General features: G+C 46.0%; 1 long non-coding RNA gene across 1 annotated transcript in view; it reads right to left on the reverse strand.

The window, feature by feature from the left end:
* Positions 1-9217, reverse strand: part of LOC146059109 (uncharacterized) — a 31233-nt gene extending 22016 nt beyond the window's left edge. Inside the window, exons 1-3 of the long non-coding RNA XR_014470152.1 lie at positions 9010-9217; positions 8658-8711; positions 4516-4621 (exon numbers count right to left, since the gene is read on the reverse strand). This is a non-coding gene — a long non-coding RNA (uncharacterized LOC146059109). The remainder of the gene's footprint in view (positions 1-4515; positions 4622-8657; positions 8712-9009) is intronic.
* Positions 9218-10107: the final 890 nt, after the last annotated feature.

Consider the following 10107-nt stretch of genomic DNA (forward strand, 5'->3'; position numbering starts at 1 on the left):
AGTCATTTGATGATGCACTGGCAATGGTGCAGGCATTCGGGAGGGAAGCACTGATGGCCAAGATTGACGTAGAGTCAGCTTTCCGTCTATTGCCTCTGCACCCTGAAGCATTTAAGTACATGGGCTTCCGCATTGGGAACGAATACTTCATCGACAAGTGCTTGCCGATGGGGTGTTCGGTTTCTTGTGCCCTTTTTGAGAAGTTCAGTACTTTTCTTCATTGGTGTGTAGAGAGGTCGGCTGGTGTGGTGGGCATTGCCCACTACCTCGACGACTTCCTATGTGTTGGTCCGTCAAACACGGACCAATGCATGGAGCTGCTGGCAACCGTCCGTGCTCTCTTCGGTCAGTTTGGGGTCCCAATTGCCGAGGAGAAAACGGAGGGTCCAGTCACTTGCTTGTCATTTCTGGGGATCCAGATTGACTCAAGCTCGGGATGCTGCAGTTTACCTCAGGATAAGGTGGCTAAGCTGAAGGAGACGATCACAGCCTTTCAGTCTGCGCGGAAGGTAACACTGCGCCAGGCTCAATCACTCTTGGGCCAGCTAAACTTTGCCTGTCGTGTGATCCCTATGGGTAGGTTGTTCTGTCGCAGGTTGGAGCGTGCAACCGCGGGAGTGGCCAGACCTCACCATTTTGTGCGTCTGTCTGCCGAAATTCGGCGGGACCTTGTAGTATGGTCCTCCTTCTTGGAGGATTTCAATGGGGTACGCATTTGGCTGGCTCCCGTGGTTGACAGCTCCAGACTGCAGCTTTACACGGACGCGGCGGGATCTACTGGTTTTGGTTGTTACCTCGACGGCAGCTGGTGTGCGCAGGCTTGGCCAGATAGCTGGGTGCAGGAAGGCCTCATTAGGGATATGTTGCTTCTTGAGCTATTTCCCATTATGGTGGCAATGGAAATCTGGGGCTCCCAGTTGGCAAACCGCAACGTGCTGTTTTGGTGTGACAACTATAGCGCAGTGCACGCGATTAACAACCAAAAGGCGAAGTCACTGTTGGTACTAAGGGTTTTGTCGCAGCTATACTTACAGTGCTTGCGGTTTAATATACTGTTCAAGGCTAAGCATGTTCCTGGCGTGAAGAATGATGTGGCTGATGCGTTGTCGCGATTCCAATGGGAGCGTTTTAGATCGTTGGCTCCGGGTGCTGATACTATCGGGGTTTCGTGCCCACTTTATATTTGGCAGGTCATCAGGCCGGAATGGAGGGGTTAGCCGAACTGTCGTTGGCGCCGGCTACGCTTAGATCTTACCGCCAGGCTTGGTCGGAATGGGAAAATTTTTCCGGAGGGTCAGCGCAGCCAGGTAGGCAGGGGCAGCAGCTCTTGTTATCTTTCCTCTGGTCAATCTACAAGTCAGGCAAATCCAGGGCGCTAGCTGTTCGGTATCTAGCAGGCATATCCTTCTTTGCGCAGCTAAAGGGACTTAGCGATTTTACTAAGGGTTTTTTAGTGCGGAAAGCTATGAAGGGATGGCTGCGGACTGCTCCCCCTGCTCCCGACGGTAGGCGCCCGATAGACAGCACCATGCTTCCTCCTTTGTTAGGTTTGGTATCCAACCATGCAGACTCAGAGTTTGAGTCTTTGTTGTTTAGATTAGCTTTTTCCATGGCGTTTCATGGAGCTCTGAGGGTTTTGGAGTTAGTTGCCCCCTCCAAACATAAGAATGCGACCTTGCTGGCGTCAGATATTCGCATTGATGATCAGGCGCTTTGGTGCAGAATCAGGCGGTCAAAGACAGATCAGCAAGCTAAAGGTACATGGGTGCCAATGTCCCCCGTTTCGCCAGCATCAGTTTGCCCGGTCACGCTGGCCGGTCAGTATGCCCTAGTGAGACCAGAAGTTGGTGGGTCTTGGCTGCTGCATTATAATGGGTTGCCCTTAACAAGGTACCAATTTACCTGGATGATGCGGCGTTGTCTGAGCGATATGGGTCTGGCACCGGAGGAGTTTGGCACCCATTCCTTCAGGATAGGCGCGGCTACATCAGCAGCTAGGGCAGGCTGGCCAGTTCAGGAGATAAAGACACTAGGTAGATGGCGCTCTGCTAGCTACAAGAAATACATCAGACCGCATCTTTTGTCCTGATTTATATGTGAATGTTTGGTTTCCAGTTGTTTGGTTGTACTCCTTTGTTACCCCATACCGCCTGTTTCCTACTCGGGGATTAGCCACGCTCTGTTGTTGGGCCAGCGTCCGGAGTTTTCACGCTTTTTTGCCTGACCTGACGGACTGAATTCGGCTCAATTATAATTCGGCTAATTAGGCACCAATTAAGAGTCCCTCAGCAGGTTCAGACGTTTTTTCCTCCGGCCGAGTAATCCCCGGTTTACCTATATTCCCGTCCATTACCCTTACCTCCCCTGGTTTGTCATCTTACCTTTTGTGTCTAGGAGTGGCTTCAATTGGCATTGAAGCATTATCAAGCACCAAATTTGTGCATCATTATAAATTTTTTCTTTTTGGCAGATCCTCCTATTAATATGATTATACCGGTCCTAATTAAGCAAAGACTAATCCCACTTCATTCATTCTCTTCCCCAGGTGTGGGCTTCGACAACCTAAAGGTGTGGGTAGTAGGTCATTCTTTCATATTTTGGTCAGCAAAATTGATGGCTTCAGGGTGTGGTCCTGTATTTGAAGGTTGCCATCTTGTGCGTTGGCTTGGAGTTCGAGGTATGTCCTGGCGCAAGCTAAGGTCATTTCTTCTCGATAATGTGAGGTCGTATGGCTTACCTGAGGTGTTGGTCATACATTTGGGAGGAAACGACCTCGGGAAAATTTCCCAGTTGGAGCTGAGGGCCATGATATTGGAGGATCTGGCGGCCATAAAGGGAGAATGGCCTACATGTAAGTTGATCTGGTCATTTATTGTCCCACGCCTGTCCTGGAGGGATGCTAGGGATTGTAAAGCTATAGATGAGGCTAGAAAAAAGCTGAACACTGCAGTTGCTCGTTGGGTTCTGCAGGCTGGTGGGGCTGTGGTCCCACACGAGCGCATTCGATATAGGTTCCACCAGCTGTACAGACCCGATGGGGTTCACCTCACGAGGGCTGGATTATTCTTCTTTGTGGAGGATCTGTTGACAGTAGTTGCCTCATTACGTTAGTTTGGTGGCGGGCGGAGCCTCCGGCGTCGGAGTCTCCGCTTTGGCGGGAAAGAACGGCAATTTCATAGATTTGAAGGCTTGATGTAAGTTATGTTTACTGCAGATTTGGCTTGTTTTCGGTGCGCTCGCCTCTCATTGGCTTAGGCCTTCGCTGGACCACCCGCTCGGGAGCTGCGACCCCACCCGGCTGGGTGGGGAGTCAATGGTAGGTTGAGTGGAGACCGCTGTTTGATGAGTTTGCTGAATCATGCAGAATAGTTTTGGGGTGGGCTTAGTTTTAGTGCCGTTCTTTCTGGCCACCAAAAATTTAATTAAATTAAAAATAAAATAAAATAAAATAAAAATTAAATAATTAAACAAAACTAAAAATTAGCTTAAAATCCTTTTAAATAAATTTCAGCTGACATTATTCTGCCAAACCTATGTCTCCGAGTCTTTATTTCAGGTGTCTCAATTTATTGTGTCAAGTTATTATTATCTTAATGCACACTAAGGTCACACATCAGCTGTTAGAGTGTTTAGAACAACGGAATGGCTGCATAGGCATGCAGTGGCTTAAACAGTCCAAGCTGTGTGTGTGCCTGTAGTTTGCATGTGACTCGGAGTGACCAATAAGGGCATAGGTGAAAGCAAGTTAGCTGAGGTAATACTGCAGGAGTGGGAGGAGTCTGCCTCTTCTTCCTGTGAAGTTTCCCACCCTCCCTTCCCTATTATATCAATGGGTTTTTTGGGTGGGTTTTCTGGTTTATCTAAGCGCGTTGGCTGAAGGCGGGAAAGAACTGCAATTTCATAGATTTGAAGGCTTGATGTAAGTTATGTTTACTGCAGATTTGGCTTGTTTTCGGTGCGCTCGCCTCTCATTGGCTTAGGCCTTCGCTGGACCACCCGCTCGGGAGCTGCGACCCCACCCGGCTGGGTGGGGAGTCAATGGTAGGTTGAGTGGAGACCGCTGTTTGATGAGTTTGCTGAATCATGCAGAATAGTTTTGGGGTGGGCTTAGTTTTAGTGCCGTTCTTTCTGGCCACCAAAAATTTAATTAAATTAAAAATAAAATAAAATAAAATAAAAATTAAATAATTAAACAAAACTAAAAATTAGCTTAAAATCCTTTTAAATAAATTTCAGCTGACATTATTCTGCCAAACCTATGTCTCCGAGTCTTTATTTCAGGTGTCTCAATTTATTGTGTCAAGTTATTATTATCTTAATGCACACTAAGGTCACACATCAGCTGTTAGAGTGTTTATGCGGATCCAGAGGAGTACTAACAAACTTACAAAAATTTAATAACTGACATAAAGTTAAGATTCCTTTTCATCGCAACTTGCTTGACACACTGACAGGAGTCCACTGTGTCCAATGTCTTGTTACACTATAGGATCATAGGTTAACTAGCACACATACATTTGACAGGATTCCAGAGTGACGTTATGCCATGCAGCAAGCTGTCGGCTTACTCAATCAGAGGCCTGGATTGCATAACACCAAGCTTGTGTACCTTGAACAACCGCTGTGTGAAAGAAAGAAAAGTCATTACATCATGAACATGTTAATAAAAATAAGATTAAATTGCTTCTATTTCCTTAGTTTAACTACATAAAACCTAAGCTCTGTAGTATTGTGTAGCTAAAAATCAAAAACGAAATATTTCAAACAACTAAATAGTCTACAGTTTCCTTATTTGAAAAGTCAGAAATGTTTTAAACAAATGGAAGCCACAAAATTAAAGGGTGCTGGAGGACTCACTGCCAGTCATTACCCCGTCGTCAGAATCCCGACTGCTAAAAGCCCGAGACACGGGCAGCGGGTATTCTCCCTCGTGGGGCTCCATGACCCCCATAGAGGGAGAATAAAATAGGTGGCGAACACAGAGAGCAACTATGCCCGTAGCGTGGCGAGTGCAGTGAGCCCGCAAGTGGCTTTGTTGCGCTCCCCCCGCTGTCGGAGTCCGGGCAGTCGGGATTTCGACGTCGGGCTAATGACTGTCGGAATTCCAACTATCGGTGTGTTATACCCAGGGCTATTTTTCAGCAGGCTCCAGCAGGAACTGAGGCCCTTATTCTAGTTCACTCTTTCTGACAAAATATTTCTTAGATGGACAAAACCATGTGCACTGCAGGTGAGGCAGGTGTAAAACCCCACCCAAATCTAATTATCTCTTCACAAGTAACACCTGCCTCACCTGCAATGCACATGGTTTTGTCCATCTAAGAAATACTTTGTCAGAAAGAGTGAACTAGAATAAGGGCCCCAGTTCCTACTGGAGCCTGTTAAAAAATAGCCCTGGTTATACCACACCCAAATGAAATGGGTTTGGAATCCTGCACCTTCTTATTACCACCACCAAGAGAAACCTCTGTCATTGTATACTGTACTGTACTTCCAAAAACAGACCAAGGCCATCAGTGAGATATATACATTTTCTGGTAATTATCTGTATATTATTTGTACAAGTACAGTATTTTATAAAACTGAATACATTGATTAATTACTAAATACAGATTTTCATCCAGAGTATAATTGCTTTTGGTAAATTTTAGAGCAGGTCAAGTCCTAGTGATAGTGAATGTACGCAGCATACATTATATTGGCAGTCGGTCTTACTATTTATTTATTCATTCATCAATTGTCTTGCATTGAAAATGTTACACCCTTAAATATTTTGGTATTCGGTTGCCAGATCTACAGTAAAAAGATAGAGGGGGGAATTTAATAGGATGAGAGATTCAGAAAGTAAGAGATTCTGTAAGAAATCTCAATTTTTTAAAGCGGCAATCATTTACACTGCAAAACCAGTTTGATTTTGAGGTGTAAATGATTGCCGCTTTAAAAAACCTGGAGATTTCATACCAAATCTCTCACTTTTTGAATCTCTCATCCTATAAAATTTCACTCAGACAGTCAATACTGTAGGTCGACCCTACATTGTCGACATGCAAAAGGTTGAGAAGTCAAAAGGTCGCAAATAAAACGTAGACATATAAAAGGCTGAAATGACAATCGCCATACGTATGGTCGACACAAGATTTTTTTAATTCTATTTTGTTTTCAACTTTTTCTTCATTTACCATTGACGTTCACTTCAATTGTACCCTCTGCCGAGAACAGCGCTAGAGAAACAAGTGAGACGATTGAAACGAGTGCACCAGGGCACGTGTTTCCCCTATTTATCCTCAGATGTCATAAAACATAATTCATGACACCAAACAAAACTGTCCTCCATTTTTGGGGTGACCATTTTCTTGTCAACTTTTTGACCCTGATCCCTTTTTGTAAATGTCAACCTCTTCTATTGTCTATGTGTGCAATGTTGACCTTTTGATTAAGATGACCTTTTGACCCTGTCCACCATTTGCTTGATGTCCATTTGAGGTCGATCTATTGAAGCACAATATTTCAGTATGAAGATATATTTGTTGTAAACTAAGGATCATTTCCTCATCCTGCAGCAAAGGTAATAAGTCTTAAAAAGATATGATAAAGAGAGATAAACGTCGCGTTACAGGTTGTCATTGAAATATGTCAGTTAGGAGCTGCTTGGCTGGACATTTATCTCTTTTTAAGGCTTAATACAACTGCCTCAGTGTGTGTAATTTTATGATGTACTGATAACAGAAGTATTGCTGGCTAGCAGATTCAGGTTAATTATCAAAGTCCTCCTTAGTAAATATCACTTCCTTATCCTTAGATATCCTGTTATGAATGTTATAAAAAAAATATGGTACTCTTTACTTAGATGGGCGCCAGCGATTGAAATCGCGGGCGTGGGGGGTAAAAATCGCGGTCATCGCGGGCATCGCGGGTAAATCGGGATGGCCGCGATGCCCGCGATGACCGCGATTTTCCCATAGGGAACAATGTTAAAAAGGCTGATTGACCGCGATTTTACTGTTAAATGCCTCAATGGACCCGATTTGCCCATAGGAATCAATGTTAAATGGGCCACAGAGCCCAAATAGGCACAATTAACCCTTAAATGTCCCCCCCAATTTTTAACGCCACCCCACAATCCACGCCAACCCGAAGCGTGGCGAGCGCAGCGAGCCCGCGAGGGGCGGCGGTACGCGTCCTCCGACCTTTTCATGCCCTACTATCCACTAGGGCGTGGAGTGAGAATAGAATAGTGTGGCGAGCGCAGCGAGCCACCGAGCCCGAAGCGTGGCGAGCGCAGCGAGCCCCGCGAGGGGACGCGGATACCTTCACAGGTAGACGCGTCCCCTCGCGGGCTTCACAGGTGTCCGCGTCGCCACGGACACCTGTGAAGCCCGCGAGGGGACGCGTATAACTGTGAAGGTATCCGCGTCCCCTCGCGGGGCTCGCTGCGCTCGCCACGCTTCGGGCTCGGTGGCTCGCTGCGCTCGCCACACTATTCTATTCTCACTCCACGCCCTAGTGGATAGTAGGGCATGAAAAGGTCGGAGGACGCGTACCGCCGCCCCTCGCGGGCTCGCTGCGCTCGCCACGCTTCGGGTTGGCGTGGATCGTGGGGTGGCGTTAAAAATTTGGGGGGACATTTAAGGGTTAATGGGCTCTGTGGCCCATTTAACATTGATTCCTATGGCCAAATCGGGTCCATTGAGGCATTTAACAGTAAAATCGTGTCCATCGGGTCTTTTAACATTGATTCCTATGGCAAATCGGGAGCATCGCGTCGCGGGCATCGCGGGTGCATTTATGGCCGGCCGCGACGCGACCGACACGATTTCCATGTTTAACATGGGTTTCAATGGGAAATCGCGGGCATCGCGTCGGTCGCGTCGCGGCCATACATAAATGTACCCGCGATGCCCGCGACGGGCGCCCATCTAAGTAAAGAGTACCAAAAATATATATGGTACACGTACTGTATGCGGGTCAGACAGATTTGGAAAATAATTTGACCTTTCAGGTGGAAAGATCTGGTGGGAACGTGCAGAATAGTTTGCCAATGGTTACTCAGACCCACTATCACAGAAGGTAAGCACTGTCTTCTGCATTAAGGGGGTTATTCTAATTGATTCGCAAGGCTGCAAATACGCGAGTCCACCGAACTCCGCCTTGCGAATGGTGGCCTGGCTGCATTGTGTTCGCATGCACTGGCTGCAAATGGATGTTTGACACAAATATCCGTTCACAGCCTACGGGGGAACACCCACATCATTCGATGGTTGCCGACCATCGAATGATGTGGAAGGCACACGCACATCTAAGATTGCTCAGAGCAATCTTAGATGTGCGTGTGCACTCTGAAGGACGTGGGCGGGCAGCTGACATCCAATGATTACCCCCGGAACCAGGGTGAATGGAGTGCAACTACACCCCCAATGTGACCCATGAAGTCCTGAGTCTTCCCCAATTGACTTGTCACCCCCAGAGCCCCACAAGCAAGCACTACGCCGATGTCTGTCAATAATTTAAACCATTGATAGTTTACTTCTATCCATGCAAAACACCAATGGCACCATCAATGGAGAACTTTAATGGTAGACCTGTCGATAGCCACCACAATCTTTCCTTGAATCAATACTTAGTTCAGCAAAATGACCCCATGATCACCTCCACCCCACCTTGCCGGTCTCTAATTGGTCATCTGTGCCACCTTGTCTTTAATCCGCTTCTGACTGTAATTAAAACCAAAGACATATGATTAAACCATTATGAAGGAGTCATACACAAACTTAGGAAATGTGGCAACTAGGCTACAGATTTGCTGAGACAAATAACAATTAACCTGATTATTGATTGATTATTGATTGCAAAACATTATCATGTTCTATACCGGTGATACATGCAGAAATTGACCAATGCTGCATATTTGTCCTCATCCAATGGGAAATTAATGAGTCACTTTGAGCCATGGCAGGAAAGCAGGATTCACTTGCTTCTGCAACTGAGTATTTTACATCTCAGCAATCTCACCTATTGTGTCCTGGAATGACTCAAGTGCACAGAACTGCAACATCATGAAGAGTTTTGTCAGCGGTGGTACTCGATCCCTTTACATGATCGTCAGCGTTTCAAGGATGTAAAAACCCAACACATCTGTTCTCCACATATGGCTTCAGCGTGACCTGTGTATGCACTACCTGGAAGTAGCTGCTCCTCATGTGCTAGAACCTGTGCAACTCCACCTGCGTAACACATAAACAGAACAGAAGAATGACGCTATGGGGGAAATTTACTAAAGGAAATTTGTAAAAAATAGGTGTATTTGTATCCAGAAATACACTTATTTTTTACATTTACTATCCCGAAAATACGGCAATTTGTATTCGTATTGATAGCAGATCAATATAAATATGATATAATGCCGTATTTTCGGGACAGTAAATGTCAAAAATAAGTGTATTTCTGGATACAAATACACCTATTTTTTACAAATTTCTTTTAGTAAATTTCCCCCTATGTGTCTATAGATTTACTATAGGTATGATAACCATGCAAAATATAAAAGTACCTTATATTGCAATTAATGGAATCATTTTATGGCTTTATACTGTAAACATATATGAGTTATCCTATTGTATGGTAACTACCTTTTCAGGCACAGCAAAAACATATACACTGACAGGTCTGGCTTCAGGGTAGAAACTGTCAGGACTCAATTACAGGCCCAGATGGACAGTAGAGGTATTCGAGAAGGGGCCCTGCCTATTTTTTCAGTCCCAGGCCCCACAATTTCTGATGTGAGCCCTGTACGCTGAAGCCCTGCTATACTGCAGTGTGTGGTATAACACACCGACAGTCGGGATTCCGACAGTCATTAGCGTGATATCAGAATCCTGACTGGACAGCTGGGGTAGCGCAATGAAGCCCCTTGCGGGCGCGCTGCGCACGCCACGCTGCGGGCACGGTGGCCACCTATTTTATTCTCCCTCTATAGGGGTCGTGGACCCCCACGAGGGAGCAGTCGGGATTCCGACGTCGGAGTAATGACTGTCGGAATCCCGACTGTCGGTGAGACGTCCGGCACCCATACTGCAGTAGTCCAGCAGCTGTACAATAAGACATTATGGA

The sequence above is a fragment of the Crinia signifera genome, chromosome 2 (assembly GCF_055691185.1).
Source record: "Crinia signifera chromosome 2, ASM5569118v1, whole genome shotgun sequence".
Lineage (NCBI taxonomy): Eukaryota > Metazoa > Chordata > Amphibia > Anura > Myobatrachidae > Crinia > Crinia signifera.